This window comes from Sturnus vulgaris, chromosome 1 (assembly GCF_052056855.1).
Source record: "Sturnus vulgaris isolate bStuVul1 chromosome 1, bStuVul1.hap1, whole genome shotgun sequence".
NCBI classification, from domain to species: domain Eukaryota; kingdom Metazoa; phylum Chordata; class Aves; order Passeriformes; family Sturnidae; genus Sturnus; species Sturnus vulgaris.
In genome coordinates, this window is record NC_142243.1 from 85,818,074 (window position 1) to 85,845,445 (window position 27,372).

Here is a 27,372-nt window from a genome sequence, read left to right on the forward strand (position 1 = left end):
TTTCTTGTTGCTAAGTGAAAGACCCAGGGGAGAAAAAAGTTGCTGCCTGCCCTCCCAAATTGTTATACTCAAGAAACAATAGTTTGGTGTGTAGAGGGAAAATTGGAACTGGTCTCTGATTTTTTTTTTTTTTTTTTTTTTACTTATGGCCTAAGTTTATTTATAATAAGAACAACTAAGTAGTATTTTTAGAAATAAATGCTTTAAATTCCTTACCGTTTTAAACTCTGTTTCAGTAATAAGCTGGTATAAGAAGTCCATTGTCTACATAAAGAATCAGGTCTGGTTTTGTCACGGAGATCTAGTCAAGTTATAAAATAAACAGTATTTTATTCAGCGCAACAAAGGGAGTTGTTTTCTTGGCTTTTATGAGGATATTTACCTTTTGCACAGACTTTTATGAAGTTCACGTACATACGCCAATCTAATCAGAAATGTTCCACATTACAAAAATATTGCAGTGGCTCTCAGAGAATCAGTGGTGAGGTTAGATGACTTGATATGTCTTTTGCATTTTCAGTTTTATATTTATGGTTTTGTGATGTAGTTTTGCCACTGGAAGAAAATGAAAAGTGCGTGTACAGAGAAAGAAACAAAGGTTGAACACGCTGTATTTTTTTTTTTTAATACTCGTAGTTCTTTGCTAAGTGGGTTCTTTTGGTTGCTACCTGTCTTTTGGTTATTTTTTTATAGTGCAAAGGTAGTTTATAGTGAAAAGTGTTTTTTTGTATATTCAGTTTCTTGTATTTATGGGGTCTTAAAGCCTTTTCATCTTATAGTGAAACTTAGTGAATGGAAGTGATGTTTCTATGAAATAAAGAGGTTGGATTTTGAGTTAGAAGACCACTGTCATGATAGCAGTTGATTTGCTGGACGATCTGCCCATGGCTTTGGAATGGAGCCACTTAGAAAGCATCATTCCACAAGTGTTTTGAACTCTTGCAACAGATATTATTGCAATGATTTTAATTTTAAGATTTTGGCTATTACATCTACCAGAAAAAATAGTTTCTAGGTTGTTGTAATCAGGAATTTGAGTTTTCCGCATTTGTTCTCAAAGATGTTCTCATCCTGACATTTAAGGTAAGGAGAAAACTTCAAACAGAAATGCAGTGATATGGTTATGTCTGTGAACTTTTTTTGGAAAGTCACATCTTGGTGGTCCATGTGTAGAAATACTTCTGAACTCCCCACAGAACAGACATCATGAGGAGTTGGACTGTGCCTCAAACCTGTAGAAAGAGAGGCACGTGAACCAATATTTACATTGCTGTGCTTTTACATCAAGGTTATTGTCTGAAGAGACATATCTCTCCTGAGGAACAACAAAATATTCAGCATCTGTGCTAAGTTCTGGCCAGCTGGCACCTAGAATAGGAAAAAAAAAAGACCCAATGAAACAAAAAAACAAAAACAAAAAAACCCCAAACCCCAAACTTTGTTGCAACTTGCTTCTATTAAAGAAGACAGTGGGACCTTTCTTGAAATAATGAGAATGAACTAATTGACATGATGGATTAGTCATACCAGCAATACCACCAAGAATTATGAATCTGAAAGCCTTGAATGCAAACGATGGAAAATGGCATGCTGCCTGTCCATATTTACCCTGTAAACATCATTATCTGTCATCTTTGTATATGGCTCTGCAGATGATAAGGATTTAAATCTCCTTTTGTCTAATATTTGGCCTTACATTTTGGGGAATAATCCTAATAAGTATATTTATTATCAGACAAAAATTTCGCTACGTATTTTATTATGTTATCTAAATTTTTACTTCGTGGTGTTTATTTGCCCACTGTTAAACACATAGCATAATTTTTCCCCATGTAATAATACCAACACAAGGTTCTAATATTATTAACCACTTATTTGTGCAGGAAGGGAAGGTTCATAAAGCCAGTAAGTTATTCCGCAGTGAATTTTGTTCAGCACTTGAAAATGAGTTTTTTATAGCTACATCAAAATTCTAGTAATAGCTGGTCTGGTCACTCCCCCTATTTCTGTGTAGCCCTTTGGCAAGTCAGAGTCAGAACTTAAAGTGAGGATTTCCTTTCTGTGACGAGTGACTTGCCACAGAGCCATTGGGTCCATCACACAGTTGATTTTCAACTGCACTTGATCAGCTGACACTTGGCCATGCCCTCCTAGCTGCTCCTGTGAGACAATCCAGGTAGGACACTTCAGTGTGTTTTGCTAAGGGATTTACTTTTTTTCTGACAAAATGAGAACAAGTCTTTTCAATCCCTGTCTCACCTCCCTCCTCTCAATATCTGACAAATCACATTTATGCTGTTGACCTACACTGTAAAGAGCAATTTTTCAGTGCTTGAAGGCTGGTTGTTTTCATGCATATGAAATGGAGGTAATGCAAAAATTTGCCTCGTGTGCCTCGTTTGAATGAGTTTATGTGAGTGTAGGCACTTTTTCTCTCACTGTTTTACTGACTATATCAAAGGATATGCCACAGAAAGCTGTTAATGTTTCATTCTCAGTTAGTAGGAAATAATGAAGGAAAACTGTGCCAGGATGTAGTTGCTATCTAAATCAATGGCCTCTCTACTTACCTGGAAAATTTGCTTTTCTTCCTTTTCTCTGCAGGTGTCCTTGCAGCTTGTGCTGCTGAGGACCCCACAAGAGAACCACATCTGGTATATACAGACATAACAGTGTCCGTGAAATGAACTCCTGTTTTTCTCTTGCATTTTAAAAAAGCAAGCCATATCTCACTTTTAATCTTTCCCTCTGATTTCTTCTTGTTAGTTTTGGAGTTCTTTGTTTTTTCTGTGCATGTATGTGCCCCCTTCTGATTCTGAGTACTGCTGACTAAGTTGCAAGCTGGGTGTACTGAATGCAAAACAAATCTATTAACTTAGTTCAGTGATGTGCAAATGCTTTTGCTGTTATTCTGCTGGACACAAGCTATCTGTAAGTATAACCATTTGGAGTGTATTTTCTAGTGCTCTGGAATTTGGAGAAATTGATTGGATTGGCTCTGATGCCAAGCCAGCACAGGTTTTATTTTTGAGAATGTTTGGGTTTTTGCTGGAACTATCAAGACCTCTAAAAATTTTTTGTTTAAGAATATGAGATATGTGAAAAAAGAAACCTGGAGATTAGAGATACCTGCCAGTTAAGAGCTAAAATCTGATTTGAAACTTCAAAAACCACTTGGATTATGTGGTTTTAAAATGCTACTTTAAAAAAAAAAAAATTTAAACAAGTGATGGTGTTTGCTTAGACTTCCAAAACCAGTGCGGTTGCTGAGTTCTACTCTGGTCAAAACTGGATGAGGTATTTAGTCAGAACTGCTATTTCAGTATACTGGCAGTAGTTCAGGTGTTGGCATGTGCTCTACTGTCCCTGCTTGAACTGTGACCCTACCAGGAATTGCATCTCAGCATGGACTGCATCAAACTTTGTGCCTTCCTGTGAATTGCTGGTCTGGCTATTCTAAATATAAAAGTGAAACCTGTATTTTTAACTTCTTAATTCATTTTAGGTAGGTGAAGGCTGTTTTGAGTGAATCCATGTAGTGGTATTTTTTTCTCTTTTAAAATTCTTTTCCCTCTGTAATGTTATATTTGCTTACTTTTTTGGATGACTAACTGCTTCCTAAATGCAAAAAGTGAAAAGATGAATATCTATATTTAGTAACTGGCTGTTTAACTTATTTTTTTAGCTTCTCAACATGGGTTTAAGTATTGACACATAGTGACTATTACATCATTTATTTTAAAGTACAAAAATGAGTTTGGGAATGGTGATTTTTGACCTTGTTATTTTAGAACAAGCAACCCATTCTATTGTTAGGGATATATTTTGGATACTCTGACACCAGCTTCAGGAGCAAATGTGCAGCTGAGTGTGTTTAGGCCTAGCACAGGGTGTTGTTAGTACATCCTGAACGCTTTGGCACTTCCCCAAATTTATCAGCTGGAAATCATGAGATGAATTAAAATGTTTAATTACTACTCTGTAGTAATTGCTTCTTCCATCCCTTCTTCTTGATTTCCACCTTCAAAAGAATGTGGTTGATGGTCTGTACATGCATCTTTTGGGTTGTTCTTGTTTCTTCCTCTATCACATACATTGGTTATACTACTTATATCTATATTTTACTGAAATATCTGCTTGAAAGAGAGATGTTTGCTCTGATATAGAGGAGATAAGATAGTAGAGTCAAATTACAGGGACTTGTGGCTTGTTTATTTTAGGCTAATTATACAGTGGTTTCATGGCAGTAAACCAGTTGACTCAAGAGGAATAATGCTGTAAAGCTGGTTATCATAAAAATATGGAGTTCATTGAAGAATTTTGGAAATGATGGAACCAGTGGAATCTCTTCTCCTTTGATTTTTATCCTTTCTTTTCAATGCAAGGTCAGAAGTGGTAATTGTTCTATTTACAGTGAATTTTTGAACAGCTTGAACTGACTGGATTTTATTTCCTTATACAAAAGAGCTTGCTCCCTTCTAGACTAAAAGGAGGCCGAAAGCACTGTGTGAGTGCTCAGAAGGGTATCAAGCTGCCCATGGTGTGCATGTGTGTGTGTAGGCTTGGTGTGCAAAATGGTTTCACTGCAGAGATGCCAGGAGATGTGAACACAAGGTGAGCCACCTTTCTCTAGAGTCTGCTGTGATGTCTTAGAAGTTCAAGATGTTGGAGGAGCAGGGGATGCAAGATGACAGAAATCTTATGACTGAGGAATTAGAACTTACACCAAAAAGTGAAGCCTTTTAGATCCCTGAAGTATCTGTGATCTGTTCAATATATGAAGCTGGAGAAAAATTAAACTAGGAATGGTTTTATGAGCTTTAATCTCAATCAAAAATAATTAAAAAAAAAAAAAGGAAAAAGAATGCGGGGAAAAAAAGTTATGAAATAACCAAGATAATCAAGTTGGAATGTGTAAGTCTAGAATTAGTCTAGGCAATATTGATGCAGAACCCAGTAAGGTCATTGCACATGCATCACAGATCAATTTCAATTATATATAAATGTTAGTTCCCAAGGCTCTCTTGAGAAGGTTTAGCCTGAAGTTAAATTTGTGTTCTCCGAGATGAAATTTCTGTGGTCATAAAAAATGCCAAATCCTTTTTTTGTTAATGTAAAGAATCAGAACACTCCTTCCCCAACCCGCCCCCCCCCCCCCCCCAAATTAACCCCTAAAAAAGAAAATGTACTTTGATTATTTTTATTTGGGAAGATATAAATGTCAGTGAGCTGCTATACCCATATTTTTGGAAACAGTAATGATAGGGTGTGATTTGCTATATGAGGAATAAGTGATCTTGTCTTTTCCACAAAGCCCTGTATGTGGGCTTTGGAAGTTGCCTTTTTGCAGGGCTAGTTCTTTCCCTGCTATGATTCACACCACAGGAGCACAGTTTTCTAAAAACTGGTGTTATGTTGATGTGGTATTGCAGATTTAAGTGTGTACTCTGAAGATGGTTGTATTATTTCACAGCTTTTTGCATTTCTCGAGTCTCCTATTACTGTCAGAAGACCTGGAATTGCTGTTTGTTTTGACTGGCAGGTAGTTGTATTAACAGGCTGATACTGTTACAGATATTTAATGAGGAATATATTAATGGTTGATAACACTACAGTCAATGCTTTGCATTTTATCAGCATTAAGTAAATATTTAGTGTTTAGTGCTAAATGTGAAGGGAACAATAGTGAAGCCTAGTGTTTTAAAAGAACTCAATTTCTGTGGGTACTCTTTCAATGGTGATAATAAATGCTAAATATTTACTTCTTTTTACCCCCAGTACCAGTTGCTTTACACATATTTTTTAAAAAATACCTGCATGTAAGTAATTAAGACTACATTGTACTTGCCCTGACTTAGCTATGGAATGCTCTTTGTATTAGAAATTATTAGATGCTAATCTAGTTTTATGAAATCAAATACTGTACATATGTAGTTACTTATGGTGAGACAGATTTTTAAAAATGGAAATAGAAATAAGTTTACTTTTCATATTACATGCATCTCAGCAAATTTGTGTTTTCTGTAATTATATAAATTGTTAGGTATTACTCATTTTTGGCTGTGTGCCTCATAAAAAAGCATGCCTGTTCCTGTTTTTCATAATGCAAGCCAAGATGGGCAGTTTAGCAGGCAATCTCTAAGCTGACAGAATGCCAGCTTTATAGAGAAAAACACTTCAGATGCATAAGTGATGAGGAGAACACTTTTTTTATTGAAGCTGGGTAAGTTCAATGCATAGAAAATGCAAGTTAGAGATAACTGAGTAATACCTTCTTTGTAACCTTTAAAGCAGCCATCACACTGAAAACTGTGTTACTGTACAAACAGCCCTGATGTGGCATTTGCTTTCACCTGATGTGCACTTAGAGTAGCAAGCCATCTGTGGCTTTTCATGGTAGATGATTGGACTGTCTTAGAAGATACAGAGGGAATTTGTGCAGCTCTATCTCTGCTTAAAAGTGCAAACATGGTAAGTCATAAAGTTGCTGTATTTTAAAATAGAAATAATTACATTGAAACTGGAAATATTGGGAGCTGTATTCTCCTAAACGCTCTTCTAATAAAAATGTAACATTTGTATTTCTTTGAGTTGCTTAATGGCAGAGAAAAACATTTATTTTGATAAGTTAAAATGGTTTTATTTTATTGGTTTTAGTTGGTGTTTTTTGGTATAGGTTTTGTATATTCATGTTTTTAATATATAACACATATACAGTAAGTGAGTAGACGTTTTCTGTAGGAAAAAAAATACTATAGAAACACTTATGAGATAAATGCTAGTGAAGATAAGTGGTGAGCTGGTTAGACTTACATTGCTTACTTGATTCTTGAGGAGAAAGATAAAGAGGAAGGAAATATACAAATCTTTTGTTTCTCCTTTAAACAAAATAAAAAAATGGTAGTGTTGTACAGAGCTATCAGATCATATTTTTATGTAAAAAATAATTTCCTGGAGACAGTCTTATAAATCTCAAAGCCTTGTAATACTGTTTTGTTTCTTTGCTCTAAGGTACACAGAAAGGTTGTGTTGTGTGGCTTTCCTGGCACATCCTTTTGGATGTGCCTGGCCTTGCTCCATTGTTAAAGCTGGGGACCTGAGTGTCCAGAGCAGTTGCCATCTGTCCAATCTTGCTTGGTGCCATTCCTTCCACAGCAGCCGGGTCTCAGCCTCTCTGTGCTTTCGTTTTAACTTCTCTTAAGGGTGATCCTCTGTGACCCACCCAGACACATAATTTATTAGTTTATGAACTGTAAAAGTTAAATGTCTGTGGTTTATAGGAGGTCATCTTCTCTGAATTACAGCTGGTCATTTCTAATTGCACAGGCCTGTTGTACTGATCAGCATGACTCCAGTTCCACAGGATGACCACCTCTTTTCCTAATATAAATCAGCTACATTAAATAGAATATTTTATTGAGCTTCTTGAAATCAGTAAAATGATTGATTCAGCTTAGTGCTGAACACAGAGTTGCTTTTCTTTCTGATGTTCTTGTGATGTTTTAGAATGCTTTTCATTGAGATAGAGGTGAAGTTCTCTCTCTCTAATGAGTACTTAATTAATGTGAAACCACTTCATCTTTATTGTTGTGAGACTTTAATCGTAGTGGTATAACAGCAGAATAAATAGGAAATAATAAGTCTCATTTCTTGCTTAAAGGGATTTTGGCTTTAAATTGAAAAAATAATTATATTCTTTATATGAAGAATCTCTCACTTGTTTTTTCTCTTTTAAGGATTTGGACTAATTTACTAGGAATTTTAATGTTGAAAGTTAGGGTCTGGCATGTGTGTAAAGCATTATATTTCTTTTTATTCTGATAATTTTATTGTTGTGTTTTCTTGCCATGTGTGACTTAAGTTTTATTTAGATGCTACATCTTTTCATCCACAATCCAACCATGTATTTATGGTGCTCTGCTTTCATGAAAAGCGAACCTTTTCATCTTTATACGACTGTATCGCTTTAAAGATCATATCTTTGAACATAAACAAATCAAATAGATTGCCAGTATTTCCACACTTATGATGGTAACTGAAGTCAGTCTGCTGTTTTCCTGTGATTTCCTCTCTGACATATATTGCTTATGTTGGGTCCCTTACACTTATTGGATTTCTCACCTCACACTCAATTGTGTTGACATATGTCCATGGAAACTATTTATTTTCAGCATGGACATGCTCACTATAAATATTGCATGCAGATTTTTATGAAGAATATTTTATTATTTAGTATTTTATTTTGAAAATGTATTTATTGTAAGACTTGATCTCTGACTGTCACGTTTCTGCCCTCAAGCAGAGAAAAAAAGGGAGATGTTTAATAATGAAGAGCTGTAATGAGAATTGCTCTGTTAACCATAGAGGAATCGTGGAAAATGTTTCCACCTTAAAACAAAACAATGGATGATGAATTGAAGGGAGTACCCAGGAACATTGAAACAAGTCTGTCTTGTGTTGTAAACAACTGTGCTCTTGCAAGTTTGTTTTAAAGCATCAGCAAATTAGATTTGTGAGGGAGAAGAGAACAGGGGAAAGGATTTTCAGATGCTGATGTGCAGCTTCTCTGAAGAGAGATGGAGTGGGAGGAAGGTCTAGTGATAAATTAGCAGCAGTGGCTGGTTGAAAAGGCAGGTTGGAGGTAAAACTGGCAGTAGGTTTGGGAAAAAGATGTGCTAGGAAAATGCTTGTTTACAGTCATGTACCTGAATGTGTAAGAACAGGCCACAACTGCATTTCCCAGTTGTAAAAGATGTTGCAATAATTTTACTTTTCATTTCACCTCTGAAGCATATTTGGCATGGATATCCAGGATCAGGCTTTAGAAAATGTGTGTACATTAGATAAAAGGGCTTCAGCTGCTTTGAGTATTTCAGCATGAGAGAATTGCCTGCATGCAGTGCTGCTGACCCCAATGTCTGTCGTGGCTGTAATCTCCAAAAGCCTCCAGCACATCAAAATATCAAGTGGCATTGGCAAATGCCCTATTTGTGACAAGCATATTACACTTTTTTCTCACCTGCTGTGTAAAGGTAGTAGAGATGACAGGGGAGAGGGTGCTTTAGGAAAGAGGCTGCTGAGGTAAGAAGTTACTTGCATCTGCATTCTGAAAGAGGAGCATCCTTACCCTTTGAAAACCCCCCAAAATTGCAAAATATTTTGAAAGTTTAAAGAATTCTAGTGCATTTGACACTTATGCCTTCAGCTATTACAATCCTCTGGGAAATTGTTTTATTTCTTAGGGAATTTTCTCATGAGGTAATATGATTTAATTGTTTCACAAAGCATGCTTAGGTAAAATTTTCAACGTTTTCAGTGTGGATTCAGCTATAGGCTTTTGTGATTTAGGAGTATTCACATTTATGCACTTTTTTTTTTTTCATTTGCTTTTAAAAGCGTTTTCTACTGTTGTATGCAAGAAACAAACAAACAAAAATTGTGTCAGCAAGAAATTCTGTTTATATAATCTGCATGGAGAAATTATAAAGCTTTCTAAATCAGTGGGGGTTTTTTCGAGTAAAAAATTATTGAGTTGTAAGCCTGTGTGTTTTTGTTATTACAGCTGGGTCAGTTTAAGCTTGTTTCTGACCTTAAGTTCCCTTCTTCCCTCTAACCTTTTTGAGGCCTCAGAGCTCACTCAGTTCATGGGAAGTCTGGCAGAGAGGAGGAGGACACTGGCAGTGTTTGGACAAGCACTTTGAATACTTCTAGATACCCAACTGTTACAAATTGTTCTTCATGTTCCTAGGAGGAGACTAGCTTCAGTAATTTTTGCTAAATGTTTTATTCTCCCCACCCCCGCCGCCTTTTTTCAGTTTTACTCTTTTAAGAGGAAGAAAGTTGTGAAGTTGTGTTTTGCTTCAAGTACCCTTCTGCTGGTCCTACTTCATCTGGTGAAGTGCTGGACTATTGATGACTGTGGCCAGTGCTTAGAAAAAGTTTTAAACCATTAAGCAGTTGCTATTTCCAGCCATTTTGCTGGAGAGTGTAACTTTTTCAAAACCCATCTTGAAAGGCTTGTGTTCATGTCGGGAAAAGAGCAGCTTCTTTTACAGTTTCTGTATAATATGCCAAGAGCCGCAACTGATTTAAAACAAAGGTTCATGAAATCCAACAAGATCTGTTCTAAATAGGCTTTGAGTGTAAGTGAAAGTGCATCAGAGGTGAAGGTTTTCTCCCATCATCATGTATCTAGAAACTGAGTTGCAGCTAGTGGCCTTCTGTAAAAGAGAGAGCAAAGGAGTCATTGCTGGTGTTTTCCCTTGTGTTCAGGATGGCATTTTTGTATTGCATTTACAGTCTGAGGGTTACTAGCTGGGAAAATAACAGATCAAACACAGAGCATACAATGGTCCGTGTCATTAGGCCATTGTTTTTTCATGGGTTTGGTGGCACCGGTGTTTTTGTAATCAGGTTTCAGTCAATTGTGATTTGTGACTGCTACTTTGCAAGTGAAGTACTTTAAACATCTCGATGGTGATGTGATTAATCGTTTATCCATGTTACAGGCTTAATTTTGGAGCTTTTTTTGGAGGAGAGTTTTTTGGCTTTTTAAATTTTTAGTGCTTGGCAGAGAGAATCTTCTGGTCCTTTCTGTGGCCTCTTTTTTGCAGTATTTGCTTCTTGCAATTAAGAGAAATAGTTGTCTGTTCTGGTTAATACCTTGAACATGGTCCCATTTTGTTGGTTATTGTTGTTTCGTTGTCCCTCCATTCTTTTCTTTGGTTTCCAGATTGTTCTGAGTAATGGCTGTGACTTTCATATTTTTCCATTTTTCTCCGAAGGTGTGTTCTGTATTGATGGCAGTTTTAATTGTAGGATCTGTAGTGTTCAATTTTTCACAAGGAAGGGACTTCAATTTCCTTGGTACATGAACAAAAGGCAATTGTCCTGTGGAGTAACTTTGTTCCTTGACTCTAAATGCATCTCAGATCCTGAATTTCAGTGTCCTGGTAGCATCCTAGGCAAGGATGATGTAGTGTCTCCGGAGATATCTTTTATGTTAGAAGCCAAAAAGACACTGCAGTATGTGCATGCCTGGATATTAGAAAACTGGGGTTCTCTAGAATATTGTTTTGGGACTTCGGCTGTTGCAGCATTTTATTTTAAATGAAAAATGTTTCTTGGTGTGAGTTCTCAACTAACCTGTATGTGATGCTCATTGCTAGAGATCAAAGAGTTAATGCAATTTTTTAGCAGCTGATTTTGCCCCACTGTTTTATGATAAAATATTTAAAGATCTGTAGTGGTTTGGATGACTGTGATAAGTGAGTCTATTTTTGTTCTGTATTTTATATATGTATATACGTGTGTTAGAATACTTGCATTTTAAGGGCGATGGGCGATGAAGTTGGAAATAGTACCTACAAATTTCTTCTTTTTTGTTTTCTTTTTTCTTTTTTGTTTAAGTGTGAATTACCTATTCAAGCACACACAATAAAGTGCAACTAAATGGTTGTCTCTTGTGTATAGGATTGGTGGTGATGGTTTTACTTTTGATTTCTTTTGCTTACCTACTCCTTAGCATTAAAATTGATGTTCTAGGAAAGGGAAAAATAGTGCAACAAAAAGGGATACTGGCATGTATAGAAATAAATGTAAATATTGTCTCCTTTTGTAGGTGGATGTGACCAGGTTTTCTTAGGACTTTACTGAGAGTTTAGTAAAAATAAATGGTTTAGTTAAAACAAATGCTGGATGGGATTAAGGGATGATTTTAATCAAGTTTCAGATTTGTATTGTATTTTAAACAAATTTCTCCTTTTGGTTCAGTTTAATAATCTATGACATAGAAGTTCTTAGAGCTGTTTTGCAGGATTAAGTTATGGGGTTTCTTTGAATAAAAAATCATGAGGGAACTCAATGCTTGTCATCTGCAGGATGAGGTACTACCATTTTAAAGTAGGTTTTGATTTGAGTGTGTGTCTTTTCAAAACTTTCAAAATATGGCAGATTTTGTAAATACTTTAAAGAGAATTTCAGAAGAGTTGCAGTGCTGTTTGAAGTCGAATTTGATCAACCTTGCTATTCAGAAAAGTGTTTGAGAACTCCATGAGAAAACTTTACTTTGTTTTTGTTGCATTTTGAAATGAGAAGCTAAGAGGATACTCCAAGGCAAGGAATGAAGAATTGCATTGTAAAGTTAGATAATTACAAGAAGGCTTAATAAAACTCTGAAAAACTTTGACGTGTGGGCCATTTTCTACTTATACCATATGTCTGAAGTTCTAGTAGACCAATACCTACAGTTAATATCAAAACAGAATCAATGCTGCAGTATATCTTTGAGCAGAAGTATTAGTTCTTCTGTGGAAGTGGAAGGACAATCAGTATTCAGTAAATATAAATAATTTTGCCTCTTGGTCAGTTTTCTAGAGGATCAGTTACGACTAATTCCTTGCAAGCAAGAGTTTAGCCATATCTTCATGTAAGTCTGTCTTGTGTAAGTCTGGAACCTGTTTTGAGGGGTAGAGAAGTAATTGAAATGATGTAACTTGTTTGAAGCTGTCAAATCCATCCAGAGGTGTTCTTATGTGACAGTTCTCCCTTCACATCTCAAATCTCTTTTGTTTCAGAAGACCTTATTGCATTTTGTAATATATAAATAGAACCATTTTGTGATACAGTTGATTTAAAAATAGTACTATCTGGGAAGAAAGAGAAGATGAATGCTCTTCTACTGTAGGATGAAAATATTGGAAGTGATGGATCCATTAAAAATTTAGTTCCCTCACTAGCTCTCCTAGTATTTTAAGTGTGAGTTTCATCCTACATTGGTAGTATTTCTTATGAGATGGACCACTCCTCATTAGTCCTTTAGGAATATTTATAGGTATTCAAAGGCTGAAATTGGAATTTAATCACTTTCAGTCCTGTTTATTTGGTGTTTTGTGGAGACCAGTGGGAATGCTTATAGTAATATGAATGAAAATGGTTGTTACTCTTCAACTCTCCCTGTTCCTTTGCCATCAAGGGGACATCTCTGGCATCCTTAACCAATCTTTTTTTCCCTAAGGACGTGGATCACACATTGCAAGTAGTATGTCTGTAAAAACAAATTGAAAGAAAGTAAAAGCTACTCCCCTTGGTTATGCTGTTGCAAATGAAGGTGATTCTTCTGAGGCAATTTTTTCAGAGTACATCTTAAAAAGGGGGTTGCAAACTTATGTTATTTTTCTGGCTTTTTCCATTTTTTTCTTCCTTCGAATCTCTCATACACAGAGGCAAGTAAAAAAGCAAAATATGCTGGATGGAAAACAAGCTAATGCAGAATGGGAGAAAATTGTGTTCCTGTGCAATATATAAAACACACAGTTAGGTGGGCAAGTAACTTGGGTTTTATACTGGTTTCCCCACAAGATTTCCACTATGCTGTTTGGGGAGGTGTTCTTGAGCAGCTTTTATTGACTTTGCATCCCAAAGATGCCTTGAAAATGAGCTTTCCTAATTTTGCCATACTGCTGTCAAAAGTGACAAAAAGATGTAAAAGTGTTACTTAATAGGATATAGGGAAGATATTGTGGTAACTGTAACTTTCTTCTTGAGCTTCCCCTTATTATTTTACCTTTTATTTAGAAAACTGATTTTAACTTGCAAACTGCAAGCCAAGCTTGGAACCTGAAACAAACCCAATAGATATCTTAAATCCCAGTGATCTCTGTTAAAAATTTAAGTGAATTCTACTGTATCTAAAAAAAAAAAAAAAAGGAAACCAAACTGCACATAGACTACCCATCCACAACTATTGTCTTGTCTGTAGTGACTTTTCTGACTTACAGATGTTTCAATACATGCAGAAATGGGGCATAAATTGGGATGTTGTCAGGAAATTGCAAATAGCGCTGCCTCCTGTAGCAGTTTTAAGCATGTAAGAATGTCTAAACAAGAACAAGATTCTTGATGCTGAGTTTATTAACATCCCACTTGATGACTTGTCTTATACTTCCCAGTTCAGTATTAGTTTTGATTTCCTTCAGTTTCTGAATCGTGATTTCCCCCCTCTTCTCTGCCTTAATTCCCACCTCTCAAGCAGGCTCTGTTTTTGCGTTTACAGACTATGCAGTATTTTCCCACTAATGCTCTGCATGAAAATGAGGTGTTTTCTTGACTACCTGATAAAAAAGTAGACAATCCTCATACTTTGCAAAAAAGGAAGGCAGCCTGTGTATCTAAAACCAGCGTATCAAGAAGTGCTTGTTGGAGTCTTTAATTCTTAGTATTTTTCTGATCTGCCCTTCAGTGGATAGGAGGACAAGGAATTACTGAGCTACAGGTGGATAGGTTCTGCTTTGTGTTTTGTGCCTAAAAAAGCTGCACTCTAATAGCTGCATATCACCAGCCTGCCATAACAAGATGTGCAAAATAAAGTAAAAACAGAGTGCTCATCTTTTATTTTCCCTGATGTTTGGTCTCTGCCTTGAGAACTGCCTTGTGCTGCATCCCAGACCACTTTGACTGTCTGATTGTCTGTTTGCTCTACAAACTTTGAGATTTTTGCCATGAAGTACCAGGCCCATAGGTGTTCTTGGGAGCAGCATGTTCTGACAAGGAAATAGAAAAGCCTTTACCATTTTTTCCCAATATTTGCCAGTCATAGCACACAAAGTAGTGTGAAAGATCTATTTCTGGGCAGAGAAAATTTTCTTCAAATGCTGCATCTAAACTGTGACCTTGAGAAGTTTTCTGGGGAATGAGGAGGGACTGTAACATAGGTTAAAATTGTATAAAGAAGAATGATTTTCTGAATCCAGAGCCTAATTTTGGGCAGCTGGGGAGCTGGATTTGATCTCTCAAAGACCAAGTTCTCCAGATGTAACACAGTTAAAACTGTGACTTGAATCTTACTAGAGGGAATATCTGAAGATATCTCTTTGCATAGAAATGTATGGACACAAACAAAAGCAAAAGGTATCTTTTAGCTTTATTTTGTCTGGCAGTGGAAGGTAACAATAAACTGGTTTAAGTTTCTTTTCCCCCACCAAGAATGGAGAGGGAGTATAAGAAATTAACAGAACTGAAACGGTTGCATAATTTAAAGTTGGTTAAGACAGAGTAGAGCAAAGAAGCTTCAACCAAAGTATCTGGTGAGTGCACTTGTAGGATTTTCAGTAAGCCGAAATTACATATTTGAAAGTAAACATTCCCTTTGCATTTAGTCCTTCTTCCTGTGGCTAAAAGGAAGAAGTTTAAGTCAGAATTCTGTTTAACTGGAGCTTTCACTATGGCTCAGAGTTTCTGAGGGAGAGAACCAGAGGGGCCTCCTGGATGTGCAAAATGATGTGCACTTCTAGGCCAGCACTAACTGTGGGGTGTCATGATGGCAGAATGTCTCCGACATAATTATACATTTTTGTTCAGTTTTGTCTCATCTGTGATGATAGTAAAGTAATACAATTTTTTTCAAAATTTTATGTATTTTTTCAAAATCCTATTAGTTTCATGTTATACTGTTTAAATTCCATTTTAACATTGTGTTTATATGGGAAAATTTAGTATACCCTTCTATGTGGTCTAAATTTCATTCATAATCTCTGTGTATCAATACTGCCTCCAGTACGAAGCAATGTGTGAGCCAAATTAATTTGTTTTGAAGAAATTCAGACCTTAGAGTAAAAAGTGAGAGAATAAGTTTTGTGGCGGGTAAAAGCCCTGACAATTGCAGCATGGGCACCAGCTACATATATTTAGTCTGTGGTAGAGTTTGAAGCTTACCTTAGATAAAGTGTGATTATCTCAGAAACTTATCTGTAGTGCAGCTTCTCTTTGCTTTGTTCCATTGTTTCAACTTATCTTACCTTTGAAAGATGATGAGAACTTTGGAATACGAGTATTTTCCAGGAGCTTTTTTCAGGAGTATTTTTTGCATTTCTGAAGGGAGCACCAGTCTTAAAATCGGGATTTCCATATGAAGTTTGGGTGTGTCTTTGATGTTTTTTCTGCTTGTTTGCACTATTTATTTCCTGCAGTTGCTCTAGGAAAATTTTAGTGGTTTGCTCTGATGAAGATGTTCTAAATCAAATACCTCTTTCTTCATATATAATTATAAGAGATCAGAAACAATGGTATCATACAAATCCTTGCACATAAATTTCAACAGTACATACATCCTACTATTTTGTCCTAGTAAGCAAAATCTTTGTTTTACAATTCAAATTCTTAGCCACTCCTAATGGTGTTTCTAATAGGAATTTCCTGTTAATTGGTGAGTTTACTACAGTTAGCTGTGTATGTATTACCGATTCATACTGTTAAGTTGTGAATTAACATCAAAATTGTAAGTGTTGCTTGGTGAATTGTCAAAGATAATGAGAGCCAATACCTGATACTGAAGTTAACACTGCATTTTAATAAATGTGCCTCGGGACAATGTGCCTGTGCCTCTGCATACTTTCATGCATAAGTTCTCCCAAAGCTTGAGTACCAAAATTCCGGATCAACCCCAGCACCAGCTACCAAAATCTCCTGCTCTTTTTTGAGACAGGTATTCTTTCTCAGCTGCCTGAGGCAAATGTGAAATCCTGTACTTCATGCTCTACTTAGTGTGGATGTAATAAGTTAATTGAAAGTAAGCATAGTTTCTGTGGATTGGAGATAGAAGAGGAAGGAAAGCTGTGAAAGGAAATTCACTGTGGGCATAGTGCAGGGCAATTCTGGGATCTGGTGCCTACTTTTTTAAGCCTAGTGCACAGCAAAGCATAGAAGGTATTAGTTTTCAATGATAGCTTATGATAAACTAGGCATTGCAATCAAAGTCTTGACAGGGATCCTACCTGTGTATTAAAACTCTTCTTCCTTAATCTTGTTAGTACCGAACACAAGAAAAAAAATCTGTTGAGGAGCTTGGAAATTATTGTGTGTGTCCTCCCTGGGATGGTGGCCAGGACTGGAGTGTTTACCTCTCTGTATTTGCTTAGCCTGAGGCATTTGTGATTGCTTCAGCACGGTGAGCAGCCAGGGAGATGGGAGTTTTCGTGCATGTTGGGTGGCAAAGGGAGGGATAGGCTGCTGGAAAATGCCAAAGCATTGCATGTTTTCATTGCTGATGGGGAAAACATTTGGCCTTGGGTAAGAGTATTTCAGGCAAGACTTGGAATATGTCCACATCACAACACAATATTCTTACTATCTCTACAGTCACCTAAAAAAATTAACCCTAAACACCAAGCATTCAACTTCATGCTGAAGAGAGAGTAGAAGAGCTAAGAATCTTGCTGGGGGAAGCAGGGAGCATCTATCACTTTGGGATTTATGGTACCATATGGACTGTGCTGTGTGTTCTGGCTCCGGTGATGGATATGTTAAGTTTTGTCTTTCTCTCATGCATGCTGAGATGGAAGAAGGAAAAGCATCCATCACTGAATGAGAACAATCAAAGCCAGAAAAAAAAAGACACAGAATATGAAAGCACCATAGACAAAGAAACTGTTTAACTTCTCTCTCTCTTGTATCATCAATGATTTCAATACATTTGTGCTGGGAACCTAAACTGTATAAATTTTGTTGATGAGTTGTACCAAGCAGTGTACACATACACTCCCCTCCCACCCCAAGCCCTTTCCCATAAAGTTTAAGAAGTCTCCCCCCATTTGGAAAAGCAGATTACAGGTCAATTTTTCTTTTCCCCTGATACATAACAAATACAATTTATGGACTTACCTAGGATTTAATGTGATCTCCTGTATTTAAAATGGAATGTATGTGATTTCTTTAAATAATTTTGGAACACTTTTAGACTAACAAAGTGTATAAGCCAGCTTTAGGAATAAACCGACATGTAAAAACTGGCAGAGTTTTTAAACACTGTACATTGTAATTGCATTTTGTTGGGATATTATTACTTCAGCTGCACAATTATGGGAGCCTGCTGCATATTATCAGACACTTTTCCAATAACCTCAGGCTATATGCACTGAGTTGGATTTTCCTCTCCAGACTATCAACCTGGATGCTCCCAGACTACATACCATTGCTTTTTTTTTTCTTTCTCTGTAGCAGTGCATGCTGTAAGCAATAGTGAGTGTAATACTTTCTGCATTGTTAGGCAGTGAACATTATCAGCAGCTGCAATATTCAGGATTAGCCTTTGTGTTATTATTTGGCATCTGCAGTACCTACATGAATCTGTTCAGTCCTGTTTCTCCAAAAGGCAGCTGGGCTCTCTGACTAAGGGAACACAACCATAAAGGTTTCCCGTAATTGTCATTATCCTCAGGAGTTCAGTATTAATTGGAACTGCAGTGTTTCCAGTGCAGTTCACTGAGATATATAAAAATTTCCATTTTATTTAAAGAACATGGGTAATATTAAAAGACGCCTTCACATTTTGTAATGATGAAATGGGGTCAGATCAAGGTTCTCAGAGATACACCACAAATCAGCTCCTGAGTGAGAACTTTAATCCAGGTCTCATAATCCCAAGCTTCATCCTTGGTCTGCTAGCAAGCAGATGTCTCTGAATTAATTATGCTACAGAAAATGTATCAGCTGGTATCCTGCAGTACAGCAAATGTATTTCAGAATAGTAAATAAAATCTAGGACTTCCCTGGGGCTTGTGGACATTTTCTTTCTCTAGGAGATGCCTGTCATCTAAGCTTCATTTGAATTTTTTAAAACTGAAATGGAAAGGTTCACTGGCTTTTGCCAAAGGTCAGAGAAAACAATGTTTTTATGGTTACATATTTAAAGATACATTTGCTAAGGACTGATCTTCCATGATACCCATGGTTTTGGTTTTACCTTTCTTAGCTTACTTGCCACCTTTAGAAAATAAAGGAGCAACGTACTGGTTAATGAAAGGAAGGAAGCAACTGTTTCATCCAGACTAAATTACAGGGTATTTGGTTTTGCTTGTTTTTCCCAAATTTTCACAGATTTTGGAAAACATGATGATCAATGAAATTTAAGATTTACATGCTAGCATCAGCTACCAGCATGTCACTTAAGTCAGAGAATCAGTTAAGATATGAAATTACTTGGAATAATTCCAGAAAAGGAATGATGTTTTATTCCAAGAATAGTTGTCAGGGTGGGTGGAGTGATGTTGAGACTATTTATCTTACAGGTGAATATGGTAGAAGAGGTAGAAGCATACTGGGGAGGAAAGGAGATTTCTTAAGAAGACCATTGCATGGTACCCTTCTGCAATATTAAAATGCATATACACACAAACACACACAAAACCAAACCAAAATGAACAAAAAACCCAAACCAAACACAGTACATCTATTGAGTTTCATCTTAAAGACACCCAAAAATGCTAGAAACATTTATTTTTACCTATGTTTTGTAGAGATACACACAGAAACAAATCTTGTGTGTGTATGTATGCCACAGTGTTCAATAATTCTTTTATTTGACTTGCATTATGAAGTTGATTTCTCTGGTCACTCTTGGCCTTTTGTGTCCTCAGTATTAACACCATTTGGCTGAAAGATTCTAAAGGGTGCTATTCTTGTCAGAATCCTGGAACTGGAAAAGTGTGCCTGGATCATCAAACCAGTGAAATTCAGACTCAGAAAACCATGTAAAAGTTTTGAGACATGTAGGCAGCAAATACCAGTGGCAACAGAGCGCTATAGACTTCAGCAGAAGACCAGAGAAGCACAAGGATAAATGGTGTCACACTCAAGAATAAAGATTTTCAGAAGTTTTGCTGTCAAACTTAAGGAGATCAGAGTTGTATCAGAAGTGATTTATTTTAAATAAAATTACTCAGTTGTGTAATTTGCAGAAAGTTGGATAAAGGCCATGTTTCCCTGCTCTTTGAAGTCTTCAAGAAAAACATTACTTCAGTGGGAGCAAGACCACAATAATTTCTCATTTATTACTGTTTTTCTCCATCTCTACCATTTTGAACAAGGTAATACTGTTTGTTCTGTCAGCAGTCTTAATAATGTATTATACTTTAAAAATGACTGTTTTGGAATCATGGTGGGGTTTTTGGAAGAACAAAGTGCTGCTGCTCTTGGGTTGTAAATCTGTGATGATTAGTTAAAAGGCTAAATGAACATTAACATGTCCTGTCACTTTGACCTCAGTGGAGTTAAAGTAAGTAGCAGGGCAAGTTCAGTGTCTTTAAATGAGTTATTATTAGTCAAATCCCTGCAAAACCAGATAAATGTTATGTCATTCTGTTTTGTAATTTTCATCCAGAGAACTCTGGCTGACTGGTGACCTCACGTATTCTGGTCTATGCTTTCCTGCTAGCAATATGTTTCTTGTCCTGGCACTCCAATCTCTGCATTTCTTCTATTTTGGCCTGAAGGAGTCTGTTCTGATTATTTTGACTTTATCATGCCTATGGAGTCAGCCTGACAAACTCAGGATGAGTCAGATCTACTGCATATGGGATTTGCATGCACCCGTGTGTGTGTGCACGTGTCCACAGTTGTTCATGCCTGGGAGCCTGTGCTCAGCAAGGTGAGAACAAAGCTGGAACTTAAGAGAGTCCTGGTACTGCTCCTGTTTTGATTGGATGTAATTTCTGAGTTCAACCAGAAAACACATGTGTCAAGACCTGGAAGTTTCCCAGCCCTGCACATGAAGCAGGAGTATGTGTAGCATTCTGTACATTGAGCTTCTGCTCTGCAGGTGTCCGTCTGTCTGGGATGCATTTGTATGAGCTGGTTCTGTGGTCTCAAGCAGGGACATGTTCAAGTGTATTTTTGATTTTTCCTTTGTTCTGCTTTTTCGCCCTAAAAATCCCTACATTTATTTCATTTTGGTTTTATTCTACCCTATATTGTGATTTGGAAAGTATATAAACAAAATGCAGATCTATAAGAAGGCTATTCATTTTTTTTTCATGTTTCTTATGCCTAGATTCTTCTCAATAATTGCCATCTTTCTATGTGTGTTCTTTAGTCAAGCAAATAAGCTGGATTTAATGACATCTTTTTCCTTATGCGAGGACCTCTTCAGCATGAAGAGAGAAAACAAAGTAGTAATATTTGCTGGCATATATCATAAAGAGAAATGTTAGTATTTGTAGAAGGAACACGGAGTAGTGGATTGCAGTTGTAGCCATTCATCCTTGATTGATTCCTGAAAGTAGGATATATTTGCATAATGCAGGCGTGTTTTGGAGGAGGGGAAGAATATTTTTACCTTTTTATTCTTGCTCGTTTTCCTCTCCCTTTCTCAGTTTTGATACATTTTCAGTTTTCACAAGATTTTCTCTCTTGCCAGATATTAACAAAAGCAAAGAATGTGTTCAATTGTATTTTAAGCAGTACATGAAGTTTACTCATATTTGTTTGGTTCTCCTGTGCATAGATGGTGAGAACACTGAAGTGCAGAAAAGCCTCATCTACCTGGTGTCCCTAACACTTCTACTTTAGCTCCACTGGCATCATCCACAGCCACTTGGAGCAGCTTCCTTAGCTCAGGTTACCAACTCTGTGTAGTCAAAGCCAAGGCTTGCTGGTGAAATGATGTGGAGCCGGCACGTTCTTATCCCACTCAGTAATCCCACTCAGTGTCCTTTTTTGTCTTGCGAGGTGATCAGGGGTTGTCACTGGGTGTTGTGTGAAGATCCTGAGTGCCTGGGCAAACTCCCAGCTGACTGGGTGAGGTGAGGCTGTGCTGTGGCACTGCCTGAGCAGCGCTGTGCAGCTGCAATGCAGAAGTGGGAAGCCTCGCCATGCCGACAAGCCACAGTGTCTAGACATGCTGTGATTGTTTCTTTGCTCAGTTCAGTGTGTTGCCAAAGACCTTTTTAGGTACAGTAGGCAGATGGGAGCACAGTGCCTGCAGCCATGTAACAGCAAAGGTGGTGACTGCATGTGTGCTCTCCGTGGTGCCCCCTCCACATTCAATCACTCTGCTTGGTCATACCAGTGACTTTAGTACCACGTCCTGTCAGCAGCAGGAAGCAGCATTCCATGTGTTTAGCTTTAAATCTTGTGATGATTTCTTGAAACCTTCCACTAGTATGTCTATTTTTATCCATTTGCAGATGGCTGCCCCATTCTTTTTAATTAGTGGGCTTCTGGGAAATAAAAAAGTACTGTGACTGAATTCCCCTCTTGTGTACCTGTGTTTGTCATTGACAGTAGGTACAAACAGCTGTTTGGAAAGTGGGTTTGTCTGTTGCTTTTCCTGACCATTTTCATGGAAGTTTTTGTGTTCGACTGAAACTTCATCCGTTCCAGAAGTCATTTTGAAAGGAAAGAGTGGGAGACAGAGACATGAAGCAAAGCCACTCTAGCCCTTTTGCTTTAGCAACTCATGCTAAACCAAAGCAAAAGTAAACTAAAACATGCTTGCATACCTTCCAGTAAAATAATTGATGTGGTTTTTTTGCAGTTAGACTTCTAATTTTGGTGGCTTTATTTACAGTTTCTGTAAAACTGGTTTGGTGTGGGCTGCGTAGACTGAGTTAGCCTATTTTTAGCTTAAATTAAACTAATCAGGGTAGTTTCTGGTGTTATACTACCCACAGCATGCACTGTATTTTGCTTGATGAGTGCTACCACAGTCATAGGAGCAGCAGAGTTGCCATATGAAGAAGTGTAAGGGGAGCAAGATGTGAATCTGTAGAAGTCTGACTTCTGTTTCTTAGATTTTGTGTATGTGCATGTTTTCCTTAAATCAATACTATGGATTTGTACTCTGCTTTCCAGTTTTGTTTAGGTAATTATTAAGATTAGAATAAAAATAAACTTTCTCAAGCTTTTATTTTGATTGAATAGAATCTGATATATTTATGTAGAAATAAGAATCGTGAAGTGAATGCTGGGGCGACAGTGGGCAGGTTCAAGCACTTATAGAAATCACTAGTAGTGTTAGGCTTGTTTAGAAAAATTGAGGTATACAGCCTTCTTTGTAATGTTTCAAAGTCTAATAATTCAGCTGCTCATTCTGGTGTAGTGAGTGCATACATAAATCACTTGCACACTGCATCTTGGAGATGGGTTGCTTGCAGTTGTCTGTAGAACTTACTGCATGGTAACACTTATAATTAATTACTTGACAGACTGAATGTCTCAGAGTAGTTTGTCATCAACATGCACTGGTGACGGGTAGTTTGAGTGCTGAGGTTTTGAGAATTCTCTGGTACATAGTAATATAAAAAGTGGATTTTGGTCCTCTTCCAGGTTTTAAATTTGTCCTTGCCTTTCTGAAAAGTGGGAGGCAATGAAAGGGTGATGCAATGTCTTGTCAAAAATATAAGGTTCTCCTACCACCTTGGACTATGAAATTGAAAGTGACTTTCTATCCTTTAGCTTCAATTGATCCCTATGCCTTGGAGAACACCATCTAAATCTGCTTTTGGCAATTTTTACAAGAGAGTTTGACATCACTGAATTTCAAGGAGGAGTGTATATGTGCACATATGATAGAAATGATATGATATAAATTCTTAATTTAGGAGAAAATATGTAAATTATATTTTGAAGTGCTTGATGATAGGGCGAATGAGATTCTTGAGAAATTTTGATGTGGCAAACATAAATCTGAATCTTTGTTGGCCAACCTGGAGAGTTCTTCTTTTTCGTATGATGTTTCCAAACATTTCTAAACATGGTTATGCATTTGGCAGATTTCCTGAGACTTTCATAGGTCAGGAAAGCACTGGAAAAAAATCACAATCACTTCCAGTCATCTAGTACAGTTATTTCATATAAGTGAGCAAACAGAGTGGAACAATGACCCCTTTTTTTTTTTCATGTCTCTGTTTCGGTTCAAGGGTGAACTGTTGATTGCTGGTATATTTGTTCTGTTCTGTAGACGTTCTCAATCTAGGAAACGAATGCTTAAATTGAACAGAGTACTACTGTTTCTTCTTGTGAAGTGCCTTTTTCTTGAAGTGTTGAGAGCAGGAAACTGCTATGTGATCCCCGTCTTGCTGTTTCAAGTAGAGATAGCACTTGATTGATTAGCAGTACTTTCTTTGTTTCAATATATAAAAAAGAAAGATAATTTTTAAAATATTTATATTTGTCATTCCTACAAGATAGGTTAATGTCTGGAAATGTGCTTAATGATGCATTGCGTTCTTGAAAATGGCTTTTATATTGTTTTGAGATATTAGAGAGCAACTACGTTTTTCTCTTGAACTTTACGTTTTATGGAAGAATACTGACGTTTTACCCATCAGAATTTTGTCATGGATTTTACTCAGGGACGGACTGAAGTCCATGTACTAGCCATGTTTAATTTTGGTGGTGTAAAGGCACCAAGGAATTTTCTCAAATTCATGGCTTATGGATTTTTATAATTCTGCAGCAAATATTCCTCTGCTGATTCTCATCCTAAGCTGCTAGGTATTTTAAAGAATGACTTTTTTTTTTTCAATCTCTTTCTATTTGGTTCTTTTTCACATTGTGTAGTTGAAGTGCCTTACATTTCTAATTTATTGACTTGAGAGACATGTTTTATTTCTGCAATTAAAGTCTGAGAATTGCTGATGAGCTGTCTCCTCAATGCCTATTATATCTCTTCTGTGTTTCTTTAACTCCTAGGAGCCTCCAAGGTAGACCCAGGACCTCACTTTGGCTCTGCACAAATGCTGAACAGAGGCAGTACATGATTACAGAGGGATGGTGACTAAAAGGTGGGTAAAAGATTGCATTTTGTTCAGTCAGTAGATGATGATGTCATGGAGAGATTGTAAGATTATGTCTGGAAAAAAAGACTTGTGTTGTGACTTTGTAGACCATTAGAGTTGTTCTGCCTTTCTCTTTTCCATAAGCTAAGGAAAATCAACAAATAAAAATGAGAGGAATGAAAGAAAAAGAACTTGCAATTCTCTCTTCTTAGCTCTCTTAAATTATGCTCAACTTCAAAAAGGGAAACTATGTAAAAATGGAGATGTTTGTTTAAGGTGACACTGAAGGATAGCTGTAAGAGTAATATGTTTGTAGGTGACTATTTCAGGATGCTGTTTTGAAGGCTCCCCACATCAGTCTAAAAACATCTTAGGAAAAGGAAGCCTGTATAGCTAAATGACCAGGTAGAGGAGACTATTAAAAGCAAGACAACATCTTAAAAAAAGCTGTGTCTGTGTTCAAAGAAGGAAATAGGACCAAAACATTCCCCTGTCAGGCTAAACAGAAAGTTAATAAATGCTTTTTTCAACCACACCAAGAGCAAGAGGCCAGCTGGAGACTCTGTGGCCTGTGTATAATGACACTCTGACAGGAGTGATCTGAGATAAAGCCATGGCAGAAAACTGAGTAATTCCTGTGTGTATGTTCTCACCACTGAAGAGTGTGGGGTGGTTCCTGTTTTGGAAACCTTATGGGCGTTTTAGGAGATTGCCTTTCCAGAACAAATTTCATGTTCTCAGTTTAACAGGTCCAGATGTAGTTTACCCAGTTGTTTTAGGAATGGTACAATGAAATAGACCAGCTACTTATTGTGGCATGCCCCTTGCATTTAAGTGTCTCACCAGCTGAGTACTTGAAGATGTCTAACCATATTTCAGAAAGCATTCATCAGAACTCAAGGAGTCTAAAAACCAGTGGGTCTCTTGTTTAAACTGAGTGGATTAATTAAAAAATTAGATTAGTATCTCTGCTTTAGAAAGAACACTGAGTATTACAGTGGAGATACTGAGAAAGGATTGATTTCTCTGAATAAAAGCCCGATTAAGAAGATGTTTAAGACCTGGTGAACTGGTTAATATTAGCCTTCAGCTGCTTGAAGGATGTTTACAAAGATGATGGAGCCAATGTTCCTAGTTGAGACAAACCAATAGCAGGAGGTTAACATACACAGATTACAAATTGAAATGTTTTGATTGGACATTGTAGGTAAATCTTTTTCTGTAGCAGTGTACTGCACTGAATAAAACATGGGTTTGTGGTGGGGGTGGCACCTTTCCCAGTGAAGCTTTCAAGTCTTAGCTGGACAGAGCTATGGCTGACCTGATCTTCTGTGGCTTTTAATGGCTAGCCAGACTGTCCGACTGGAAGACTCCCTGGGATCTTATCTTCTTATTTGAAGTCAAATCACAAAAATTGCCTGTGGTCTTTGAAGGAGACAACTGGCATGCAGGTGAAATACATCATTGGATATATTGTTCTACTTAAATTATGAAAATTTATTTTGTATTCAAAGTTCCCTTGAAATTTTTTTAAAGGAATTAATAGGCACAAGTTAAGGACAAGGACTGCCAACTGTGTGGATAATTGTTTAAATGGTAAGGGAAAATCTTCAGGAGAAAAGTGTGTTTGAAATCACCAGTGGATTTCCATAGATATCTCTGTGAGTGCTAGGGGGTATTTTCACGTTCATAAGTGACAAGACAAAGTGTGGTGACAAGGTTTGTTTCTGAAACTAAGTTTTTCCGGACAAAAGAAGGTAAACAAAAAGGCAGCAGACTGAAACAAATGCAAAAGAACCATGTAAGACCAAGTGGCCATTAAAATGATGGAAGAAATTCAGTACCCGTAATATTTTGAGTTAGCTTGAGGTCTTGGGACTATAAACAGCAATTTATTAAAAAAATCTGATCTATACTTTAGTAGCTATCAGGAAGCAAATTTATATCAGGAATTTTTCTGAAAGGAGAGAAATCAAAATACTAGACCACTTTCTAAATCTATGAAGTGTTTGTGTCTTAAAGATGGTGTGCTGTCCTGGTCTGCTCATCTCAGAACAAGTGGAGTAGAACAGGAAAAGTTTCAGAGAAGGGCAACAAAAATGAAGAAGAGCAGCAGAATGCAGAAGGCATCCATGGAGCAGCATCCATACAAGAACAACTAACTAGATGGGAGTTTTCAGACTGTAAAAGAGAGAATGTCCAGATGCTAATGCTAGGTATTTATAAAATTATAGGAGCTATGAGGTGTGTATTAGAAGAGAAGATGAGGTGAAACAGACAGGGAACAGTTTTAAAGCTGGGAAAAGAAGTGTTTTGTTTTGGTTTGGTTTTTCTTGGCATAGTGTGTAAGTCAGTTCTGAAATTCCTTGCCACAGCATGCTGTGTGTGTTGCATGGGTATAAAGAGCTTCTGAACAAATTAGGAAAAGGAGGTGGAAAAAAAAACAAGAAGAAAAAAAAAAGGAGTTGATAATCATATTACTCCTGGGTAAGAAAATTACTGAGCTGCAAATTATGGAAGGTATGAAGTGTTTTGGGGAAAGTGGAAGAGAATTTTTGTATGTGGCTGCTCTAAATATCTGCTCTTAGCTGCTTCTGAAGACAGAGTAGTAGGTCAGGCTGGATGTTTTGTCTGAGTTGGTTTTGTCATTTCAGTTGGACCAAACAGCCAGCCTGACCCACTGTGGTGGTTCTTCAATGCTATTTTATAAACAGTAAGGTTGCAGGGTGCAGTCCCAGAAGAGAACTCTGTTACTAACACTATTTTAAAAAATGCTAAGCTGTTATGTAATTTGAGGTCTCCCACTGAGCTTGGAGCCTTT

General features: G+C 37.1%; 1 protein-coding gene across 3 annotated transcripts in view; it reads left to right on the forward strand.

Annotated features, from left to right (window-relative positions):
- The window catches only part of SEMA5A (semaphorin 5A), a 411,339-nt gene that overhangs the window by 151,907 nt on the left and 232,060 nt on the right, over nt 1-27,372 (forward strand). For all 3 annotated transcript variants that reach the window (XM_088171122.1, XM_088171116.1, XM_088171133.1), the window contains exon 2: nt 24,466-24,557. The gene's annotated coding sequence lies outside the window, so the exon portion shown is untranslated. The remainder of the gene's footprint in view (nt 1-24,465; nt 24,558-27,372) is intronic.